Raw genomic sequence first — 12,179 nt, 5'->3', positions numbered from 1 at the left:
GTATTAATAATTTAAAATTAAACAAGTTTATTTGATATGTAAACGAGATACCCAATTTACTTGGAGGGGAGAATAAGCTATTTAGAGTGGAGAGTAAGTCAATGTCTCTCATGCAAAGCCTATAAATAAAGCTATTCTAGTGGGTCAGATTAGAGTTATTCTTAGTGACAGATCCATTGTTATCCTACTTTTTCCTACCAGAGATGTTTTTCGAAAGTTTTTGCTTCTCTTTCTCTATTTTTCTTGTCCTATTTTATGTTTACTATCACTTTAGTAAGTGCCTACTGCCTAGGGAAATTAATCATGTTTTCCAACCAAAAGTATGGAGAAGGACTCTTCTCCCCTATTACATAGATGAGTTGTTGCTTTTACACTTACTTATAAGAATATAAATGTCATTACATTTTGTATGATTATGTTGTTGTTTTCTTTTATTTTTGTTGCATTGTCCTCTCTGACACAAAAGATGATCTTCACCCCAAAGCATGATATAGTGAACATTCTAAGCAAAAAAAGCTCTTAATAACTTGGACAGAGAGAAGATGGATCAGCTAAATTATCTGCTTAATCGTATATACAAATTTATACCCTGATCCATACACTCCCTTCAAATGGTAAGGAAAAAACTAAAAGATGAAATAATAAAAGAGCGTAATATTTATGTACTATTAATTTAAAGATTTATATATTGTCATTACATCATATGTTATTCATTTGTATTATTTTTTTAAAAGACAATAATAATTAAAAATAAATGGTAAATAATACACTGATACTAACATTATATAAAACTCATACACTATTATATATATATATACATTTTTTTTCTCATAATAAAAATGGAGTGGGTGGGCCAAGCAGATAATGCAATTATACAAGCCCGTGATACAAAGGGAATAAAATGCAGAGTGACAAAAATATGAGCAGAGAGTAGCATGTGAAATGTAAGAATGTAATTAGAAAAATTTAAAGGGTGCTAGTGCATGCACAGGACTCCCATTATTATAACAGTATCATCTGAACAGCACTTGCATGGGACTCCAATTATGATAGAAATATTATTTCAACAACTTATTTGAATAAAACTATAGAATGTTATGAGAAGGTGTGAGAGAATAAGTTGTTGGACTAACAATTTTGTTATAATAATAGTATAATAACAACCAACTTTTAATTATATTAGTTAGAGTCGAAAATATGAATCGAATGATGTTATAATGTTCTATTATAAATTATGTTTATTCAAAAAATATTAATCTCTAAATCTTTTCTACTCATTTCGCTTATGGTTTCTCTTGGCCTCCTTGTTTATATATAAATTGGACTAACATTTATTTGATTTACTTCCTTGCTAAAATTCTAATGATCTCCTCTATACATGTCTAAATTACCTAAAATGTGATTTTACCATCTTTTATATAATAAGAATTACTCCAATATTTTCTCTAATATATTCATTTAATCTGATCTTATTTAATATAATGTGTATTATTCACTCATCAAATAGGATAATGATAAAAATGGAATTATACAAGCTCGTGATACAATGGGAATGACGATGCATAGTAACAACAGTAGGGGCAGAGTAGCACGTGAAATGTGTGAATGTAACAACAAAAATCTAAAGGGTACTAGTGCATGCACACGGCTCCGATTATTATAACAGTATGACCTGAACAACGGATGCATGGACTTCAATTATGATATTAGGAGGTCATTCAAATATCAGAACAATAAATTTAGCTGATACAACCATATACGAACGGTTATAATAAAAAGTTAGTAATATTTATATTATCATTTAAAAAAGTCATGTAAATTTATTTTTTAATCATTATTATTCAAATAAAATTCAATGATCCATATGATTTGTTATCATCTCTGACAATAACAATTGCTTTCAGTTGAGTCACAGAGATTGACTCATGCAAGAAAAATTCTTATACAAACTATGAAAATAATAAATCTGGATCATATAGCCATTCATAAACGATTACGATTAAATTAATAAGTCTTGACCCTATTATACATAGCATTGATTGCTCAAATGTAAACAAATTCGAACACATTTCTTTTTGCAATATCACTATATGTATCTTATCATATACCTTTAATATCTTGTCATCAATCATAGTAGCACGTACATAGCCTTCACGGTCAACCTTCTCAACATAAAACTAATTTGATTACAGTGATATATGCCTCTTGTCCTAACCTCCGCTAAATTATCATCTTCTATAGCTTCAAATTATGGCTCATTAGTTGAACCTCATAGAGTTTTCACATTTTTGTATTGTCACACTTGTTATTATAAATAAGGATTAAAATACATCACATCTACTCATTTGATATCTTCTTAGGTCTCATGATCTCATTAAACAACATTGTGAGCCAACTAACGCTATGCTCTCCTAGAACCTTTCGGTCCTAAATAACTATGTTATCTTGTCCAATCGTTTTGTCATTTTCCATAATTTTTAGAGCTCCTTTAATCTCCAACTACAAAATTCTACGATAAAATGTTTAATTTCAATAATTTGCTTGTGTTTAGTTTGCTAGAAAGTAATGAATCATGTCCATGTCAAGTATCAAAATATCGTATTTGAACTATCAATTTTATGACACTTTAAGTCTTTACTTAATCCAATTTGTTGGCTAATTGATCCTAAAAGTATAAGTATATTGAATTGTTAAATATCACCTTTAGAATGTTTGTGCAGGACAAAACGAAGGAATTATAGCAAAAAGCTAAGTTCCACACAAAAGCAAGGATTCAGCCATGAGTAGTCCGAGTAAAGTTGCAATACCACATTCGTTCGTCGTTAGATGGAGCTGAATTTTGGATATGTTGTTCCTAACAGATGGATCTTCAATCTGAATGATCAAATCGATAAAATATGAAAAATTGGTTGCGCTAAGTACCATTCTTGCGCTTGGCCCAAGTTGGAAAAATTTTGGCGAAAACATTTTGCTTTGTATACGCTTAGCGTCAAGTCTGCGCTCAGTAGAAAAGGGAGGTGCACTCATCGCAAGGTGGTGCGGTGAAAGGTCACGTATGGCTATAGGAAGTAGTGCGCTCAGCGCAAGGCTGTGCATTGAGCATGGGAGCCATATTTCAGACACTATTTAAGGGTTTAACTTAGGTTTTTAAAGCATATATTTGAATATGAACAATTTGTACTCCATTTCTTTTAGTTTTAGGCTAGTTTAGCTCATTTGAGTCATGAGAACAATGTGTAAGTATTAGAGGACTTAATATTTGCTCATTTATGTGGTTCTACCATCCCATGAGTTGTGTTTTATCTCTATCTTACTTACATTTTGTGAACATGAGTAGCTAAATTCCTCATTTGTTGGAATTGAACGTAATACTAGCTTGACGTATACACATTGATGTATTTTATATTAATTCGTGAAGTTTTGATTCTTTTGAGTTATGTATGTGCTTAATGCTTACTTTAAGTTTGATAATCTTATTGCATGTTTTGTGATGAAATTCTTGGAGAAATCATTGCATGATTCTGACTTTATATAACTCATTATTCGCTATATTTACTAGACATAGACTTATATCAAAATTGTCATCTCATACATGTTGTTCTAGTAGTTACTAGACATAGAAATAATTCAATAACTTTATAATTCTCTAACTTGTTATCATTGACTAGACATAAAGATATGTTTAACGGTTCATGTAAATTCACCTTTATTCCAATTAGTCTAATCAATTAATTAATCAAACCAATCAAGAACCCTTTTTCAAAAAAATCAACATAGAATAGAAATTTTTAGGTGAAATACTAGTATCAAGCAAGTCATTGTGGATTCAACAAGCCCTTCTCTATACTTGTTTGTGACACCGTTTTATTCTTTATAGACCAATTTGTCGGTTAACAAAATGGCGTTGTTGCTAGGGACTTGCATCTAGATACTTAGCATTCTAGGAAAAAATTGTTTTAAGTTTTTGTTTTCATTTTTTATTGTTGTTGTTTTATTCTCTCTGTATGAATTGATGTGGACCGGTAGTTTTGATTGAGTTATTTATACAAGGTAAGGTTCAGAGTACAACATGGGTTATATGATGCTTAATCACGACTTGGAGACTCATGATACACTTCTAGTCCAAAGTAGGCTGAATTTATACACCAAAAAAGTAGTCAATATTCCTCAACAACTATCAAACCTCCTCTTGACCGACAAATGAAGAGGTATAATGTGTGCTACGGTAATCATCCAACTTATTATTGTTTACCTCCTCAAACAAAGGAGGTATAATACATGGGAGTTCAACAAAAACAAAACCAATATGGTGGCATCAAGTATGTGGCTTTTGAGCCCATATCAAGTACCAAAGAGGAATTATTGTTTTTATAATAAATTTTGAATAAAAGAGATCTCATACAAATCATGAAAACGTAATATACACTTTTTTCAGTTTGATTATTGATACTTATTGAAGAATTTAGTCCAATATATTTTTTTGGATCATCTTCTTAATGAGTATTAAATGGACTTATCTAATTCTAGGTTAGACCCTTTTTTAATCACACATCAACTATATGATAATATTAAACAATGGTAATTTCAATCAACAAAATATTGAATATATTTATACGTAGAGTAATAATATTTGACAACACAACAAAATTCAAAAAGAATATAATCAAAAACATATTTGTGATAAACTTATTTTATTTTTATAGGTATAAAAATATCGGATCTCCTATTAATTATTGGTCATGTGTTGTACATTTAGTGCACACCCTCATGGGCCGGGTCTATGGGGCAACATAGAAGAACATATCATTTTTTAACGGAAACTACCACAGTACCACCCTCCCTAGGTGATTGGAATATGATAACTATCTTTCAAAAGAAAAATAGCAAAATATGGACAGGCCTGGTACGATTATGGGAATTGAAAAGCAACCCATTTTTGTACATGTTTTCATAGTTCATAAAATTAATCTGATAAGAAAATAAAACTTAAGTATTATCTTAGTGATTTTACTTGAGAAAGATACTTCTTTTTTTCTTAATCCTTCATAACATATTTATTCATAATTCCACATTAACAATAAAATAAAAAGAAATAATATATTTTATGAAGTAACCCTTCATAATATTTTATTAACAAATTAAGTTTTTATTTTTCAATTAATGTTTTGCAAAATATATTATCATTCGTGCGAATGCACGGGTATCCTACTAATTTCTTTGACAACAAATCATTTATTTGCTTTTATTTAGAAATAGAAAAGCATAACTTTCAGAATTGTTACAAATTAGCATGAAAGTTTGAACGTCCCCTCCCACACTCTTTTCTGTGGTATGCCTTCCCTTTAGAATTGGACAAAGTTGGCAGAAGCAAATATATTATGAAGGTTTAATCTTCTTTTTTAAGTTTTAAAATCATTCTTTAGTAAAACTTATATATACCACTTATAATTCTACAAGTCCAAAATTTATTTTTCTGTAAATAACATGACATGCTTCGTGAAAATAAATAATCATCATGTTGAATAATTTTAAATATTGTGGATATACAACTTAAAAACCTTTAATATTGTTTCTCTAAGGCAAATACTTATATGATTCTTTGTCTGTCTTGTTTGAGTCAAACAGATTTCTTCTCTAGTTTTGATATCAGAATTCTAATTTAATTTGTAAAATTTTATCAACGTGATTTTTGTTCCACTGATTTAGTGATGTTCGGTAATCAACTTGAGACTTATATCATTGATATGTATAACAATGTTGAATTTGATTGTTCGAAAGGAATAAACAATTTTTCATATAAGTTGATCGAAAGTGGAAAACACATTGTTTACACATTAGTTTATCTTCTTTTGAAGTTGGCACTGTAGAAAGAGTTTTTTCCACTGAAAATTGTGAAAAATAAGTTGCATAATCGAATGTGAGATGCGTGGATGAATAATTGTATAGTACGTTATATTTTGCGAGAAGTATTAAACAACAATAACAACAAATTTGACTATTCAACAATTTCTAAATGTGAAATCACATAAATATTAATTATGACATATGTAATTTATTTGATTAAACATATTAAATTTTGAAATTATGATATTAATATTTTCATCTTTTAATAATTGATTATATTTATTATTTTAATTTTTAACGAATGTAGTGAACCCAACTCTGATCCTACATCTATCACTGCTTGAGTCTAGGACTTACTAAAAAAAAATATCTTAAGATTTATCACCATAAACTCACATATTTCTGTCTATCTCAACATAGTTTGCCTTTGAACAAAAAGTATTACAATTAACTTTAGCAATAATTCTATGTAGATAGAATTTTTGTACATATAAAATTTCTATACAATAATGTTTTTCATAAATATTCTTTTCACTTTATCCTATGTGTGTTCTCTATTGTTTTATATCATGATCTTGTGAGGTTTTCTTCCTTTTATAGACGGTTTCAACAATTTCATGAGATGTTCCAAAGGTCTTTAGAAATTATCCTTTTAAAGTAAGTGTTTAATATATTGGTTCATTGAGTCTTGAAAAATGATTGCTTGAATTAGTTGTGTCTTAAACCATGTTTGGTTCTTATTAATTATGTTGCCCATTGTATCTCACTTATACTTCTTGTTTGATGTATCTATTTCTTCCCTCTTGATCATAACTTCTAACATTTATTAATACTTCATCTACTGATTATATATATTTCTAAATATTTATTTGTGTATACAGATTCAAATTCTCTGTCTACAAATTAGTTAGACAATAAAATATTTCATATTTCTAAGAATATTAAGTTTCTCTTCCAAAAAATATATCATTGAATCATTAAGTAATCACAATAAATGTGCATTGCACTTATTTAAGTTTAAATGATTGGACGAGTTGAATATAAATACAATATTCAAATCAATATATTTAAAGTCTGGACGTGGATGTCTTTCGACTCAATTGTCACCTGAACGCACTTTATCTTAGATGCCTATAATTTGATTTTATACGCACATATCAGCGGATGCAATGTTACTAAACTGAATTGTCTCTAAACACAATAACTTTTTTGAACGAGTATAGTCACTCAACACATTTGACTTAACATGAAATCAACTATTTCCTAGAATAATGTATTTGACACATTAAGGAAAAAATTTCTCATATAACTTTTATTCATATATATGTTAAATATTTATGGAACGGCAAGCGCACCGTATTGTCCAAGTAATAAAATCCAACAAAATATTGGGATATCGTCCTGAAGGAGCAGATTGGATTTACACTAATTCCTACAACAATGAATTGAGTATATATTTACAAGAGTTGGTTTGTGAAATTTTGTAATTGGTTTTGGAAAATCATCAATCGAACTAAAAAGATTTAAAATAAGTTGGGATCGAAATGCATTGTTCTTTCCTATTGACATCCATGGGTTCAATTCCATGAAACTTGTGAAGTTACTAATTCAGATGTACATTTTCTTGAAATCATTCACATCAATTCTTTGAGTGTAAAATTCTTATATATTCACTCAAACATCAATTCCTTGGATATTTGACCGATTAACTAGCATTAAGTTCCATGTGAAAGTAATTCATGCATCATTGTCTATTGCTAGAGCAATGATGTATGAAGGAAGATGATCCAGATTCGGTATCCAGTTTAACTTTCCAATTAAAATTGAACCCAAGAGCAGGAACTTAGTAGCAAAATAAATTCAAGCATTAAGAACAAGATAAACTTCCCAAAATCAAATAATAATTACAATATAATCGAATTCAGGAGTCAACGGTTAGAATATTATATTTTAAAACCCACAACGAGAACTATTCACTCATCCTCACCATTACAATGCTCGAATCATGAGATTATATAAGGAAATACGAATTAGAATCGTTCCCACGAATTATATCCTAATCTCCACTGTGTTTCTCTCAATTTTCTTCCAAGAATGCTTCAGAAAGTGCTTTGATACTATCCCCTGCTGTCCGGAACTGCCTATATCAGGCTCCAACCGCTAGTCTCTCACTCAAGCTAGGGATTCTCGCTTGAGCGAGAGAAGATTCCATTCCAACGCCTGAACACCTCGCCTAGGCGAGGTTCCCTCGCTTGGGTGAGGGAGAAACAATGTTTTCTGATGATTTTCTTCTCAATTGTGGCTTGGGCGACCATTCCCTCGCTTGGGCGAGGCTTGTACTGTTCAAAAACTTCATTCTTCTCCTTTTTTTCTTCTTTGTTCATCATTTCTAACCTACAAACAACACAATTAAATTCCTAAATAAAACAAGATTAACTAAGTTATCGGGAATTGTACACAATTACAGCATAAATACGCACTATGTGCCCCAAATATCATATACATTTCATTAATAATTTCGCACTTAACAAATTCTCCCCAACCTAGAATCTTGCTTGTCCTCAAGCAAAGTAACAAAGTATGATTCAATTCAATGCATCTGGTTTCTCAAAGCAATTATTCATCCAATCATGGCATCGGCTAGATTCATTCACTTACTGTTCACAAAGACCTGTTTCATGATCCATCATAGTGGACCAAGTTCCAACTGATAACAGAATGCACATGCAATTCAATTTCAAACAGAATAGCAAGAATAACTACTCAGATCAATCAAAGGAACTCTCTCAATCTCACAGATTATGTGTTTCACTCATCTCTTTGCTGACCCCAAACAATTTGACTTTCAGTTCAATCAACCCATGTACAAAAGTTCAACCATGGATCTTAAGGACTTCACCAGAGTTGTAATGATGCATGACTACAAAAAATACTGGTTTTTCTAAGATTCAAAAAGGAAGGTAAACCATTAGTGCATACTTACCTTTCCTTCTCGTGTTCCCTTTCCAATTATTTTTTACCATGTTCTTTCCTATCAACCATTTGATTCTCCTTCTTTAACCGACTCTTTTCTTTTGAGTCACTATTTTCTCGCATGATATATATTTCACTTATTTCTTTCTTTCTATTGCTTCATGCTTTACCATTTAACACATGGTTGAAGAATGAGTCTTTTTGATTCCACTACCCTCATATTCACAAACTTCATTTAAATTTTCCAACAAGACTCATATGCACTAATGATCTCTCTCCAAAAGTATGGGAATTGATACATTTCGATGTGGCTTAGGTGCATAATTTTGACAAAAAAATTTTAGCACAAAGGGGCTAACAAAAACCAGGTTCATGATTCATCCGAGTAGGCTTTCTGGCTGTAGCTTAACTATCCTAAACTAAGCCTTAGTCATTTCCATGCTATTCCATGCTTAATGGCAGTAAAAAATTAGGCAAAGTTCATTGGTGAAATCTAGAAAAGACACTCATCTGTGTTTGGGTGCACTCTCTCACCCGGTTATAGGCTTTTGTCCTTTGAATAGACTACTCATTGTTCAACCTATTCGGTCTGTGTCTGAATCAACATCCACATCCCAAAAACAGTCAAACTCAGAACCCTAATTAATCTCAATCACAAATCTTATACCATATTTTAATTCACACGTTTCTAGCACAACTACACAATTGGACTACAAAAAACACATTTAAATCAGACACACTTTCATTGACTACACAGTTGTTACTTAACTTGAAACAGCAAAACACAACACATAGTACATATGACAATTACTCCTACATCCTACACATACATCCTAAAAATTGGTCCTACACATACATCCTAAAAATTGGTCCTACACATACATCCTAAAAATTGGTCCTACACATACATCCTAAAAATTGGTCCTACACATACATCCTAAGCAATCCTACACATACATTCTAAACATCAAAACATAAACAACAACAAAATAGATGAACCAGTTCTTAGTGATTTTTTTAGTTTCAGTGTTTCCGCCCATAGGCTAAATAGAGCATGAAATCAATATCAACATCTTCATCATCTTTATGACCATCCTCACCATCACCCTCTGCAGCTGTAGCTCCATCTTTGGCAGTTCTAGAAGGTCATGCCCCCTCCGGAAAATATAGGCCTAACCCTAGGCCAAGGGAACTTCTGAGTAAAGGTATCCGTGGAACCCCAAAATTGGTTCCCTAGAACCAAAGACTGGAACGTAGCAAACATCCCCAGGTGATGAAACACCTGCCCCTGACGGATAATCTCATTTTGGAGCTCAAGGTCCTCCATATGCATTCGTAGCTGAGTGAGCTGATCCTGAATGGGGAACTCCTGAGGTGGTACCGAGTGAGGCATCTACGGTTGCTGGGGTGGGAATGGTGGTTGCTGAGGTAGAAATGGCTACTGCAGAGGTGCATGAGGCTGGATAGACTCGTCACCATGTTGAGGACCAAACTCCTCTTTGTAGTTATAACTGATGTATTGCAAGGTGATCGGGGGCTTGATCTTCTCAGTTCTGTCAAACTGAACCCCTTGCTGAGCACAAATTTCGGTGATCAAGGATGGGAACCCCAAAGATCCCTTCTTTCCACTTCTGACCATGGTCTTGCATATCTCCCACACAATGACCTGAGCCACATCAATCTTCATACCCTTCAAGATTTCATAGATGGTATGACAATCAATGAGGCGTAGAGACGAAACGTGACTGTTTAGAATCATGTTGTGGAGCATAAATATCATATAGACCTGAGCCAAAGTGGTCATATGCTTCCTATAGATTCGGAGGGGTTATCCATCACTATTGATGTTGTATGACCTCTCAGCCACACACAGTAGAGCGACAGTGTTTTTGTTAGTGAACTCATCCTTGGATGAGGCATTGTGATACTGTCACATGACCCCCTCATGTGCCTCATATGGATTGTTCAGCAAGCCATTGATAGCGTCTATGTCGAACAGAATGGTCTTCCCCCTGACCCCAAGACTTGCAGGTCAGTTCTTCCCCCTCCAATGGATAGGCATTGGCATAAAATTCTCGAACAACATCAGGGTCGAACTTGTCAGTTAGGGTAGCCAATGTCCATCATTTCAGCTCATTCAGTGGCGTCGTTAAAATATCATATTCATCTATTTCCATGTGCACCCTCCTTTCAGGAATGAAAATCCAGTTGAGGAGAAGGGTGTAATGCTCCTATTTCCCCTTCTTTTTTAATTTAGTGCGGTCGAACTCTAGTGGGGCCTGTGAGGTTGATGCTCCTATCAACTTCTTAGGAGGAGGTATCAACTTCTTAGGAGGAGGAGGATTCTTGTGAGCCAATGAGTTTTTCCTCTTGTGATACAACAAAACCAAGCACATAATCAGTGACATTACCAACAACAACCACTCACGTTCTGTCTAGTACAACCATTTTATTACATTAACTGTAAACACTTTGAACGTTATCATCACTCATGAGTGTCACAGTTATGAACTAAACTTGGGGTTCCCACTTAGAAAACCGGATTCTCTTGGTGATGACACTCATGGTTCCACAACAAAAATGCAATGCAAAACAACAACGATTTAGCATCAAGAGCGCCTAATCTATCCTAAATGTGCCTAAAACAAATGAGACTTATCACAATACACAAATAAGAAGATAATGAAGTCAAGAATCCACTGACATTTGTCCGCTCATGATGCAAGGATGGAGTGTGTGAACTAGATGATGCAGAAGATGTGATTCAAGCTCTTGGAGAGGGCACAAGCTATGAGTTTGTCATTTCTTTGTAATGGGTATGTGAGCGAATGAACCCCTCACCCCCCTTTTTAAAAAGTAAACTTGTGCCCTCTCGCCCGGGCGAGAGACTCTCGCCTGGGCGAACAACTCAGAAATTATGGATCTATCATCCTCGCTTGGGCGACGATATGTCGCCTGGGCGAGGAAAAGATAATGAGTAGCCAAATAATTGTCGTCATGGCGATGGTTGCCTCGCCTAGGCGAGGGACCTGGCACTGAAAGGTCACCTTCCTCGCTTGGGCGAGGGACCTAACACTGAAAGGTCACCCTTCTCGCATGGGCGAGAATTTCCCAGAAATTCCTCTTTTTTTTCTTTTTTTTTACTACACAGATTACAAAAACTAAACAAGGGAAAAATAAAGTTGGATTGCCTTCCAAGTAGCGCTTGTTTAATGTCATTAGCTCGACGCCTGTTCTATTAAGCATCTAACAAGTTGATGATTGTGGTGAGCCGCTCGACGTCACCACCCAAGTAAGGTTTCACCCTCTGGACATTGACTACCCAACTTCTCTGAGACGCTGGGTCTTGCAATTCAACCGCT

The sequence above is a fragment of the Lupinus angustifolius genome, unplaced genomic scaffold (genome assembly GCF_001865875.1).
Source record: "Lupinus angustifolius cultivar Tanjil unplaced genomic scaffold, LupAngTanjil_v1.0 Scaffold_61_1, whole genome shotgun sequence".
NCBI lineage: Eukaryota > Viridiplantae > Streptophyta > Magnoliopsida > Fabales > Fabaceae > Lupinus > Lupinus angustifolius.
Note: the sequence above shows the minus strand (reverse complement) of the source record.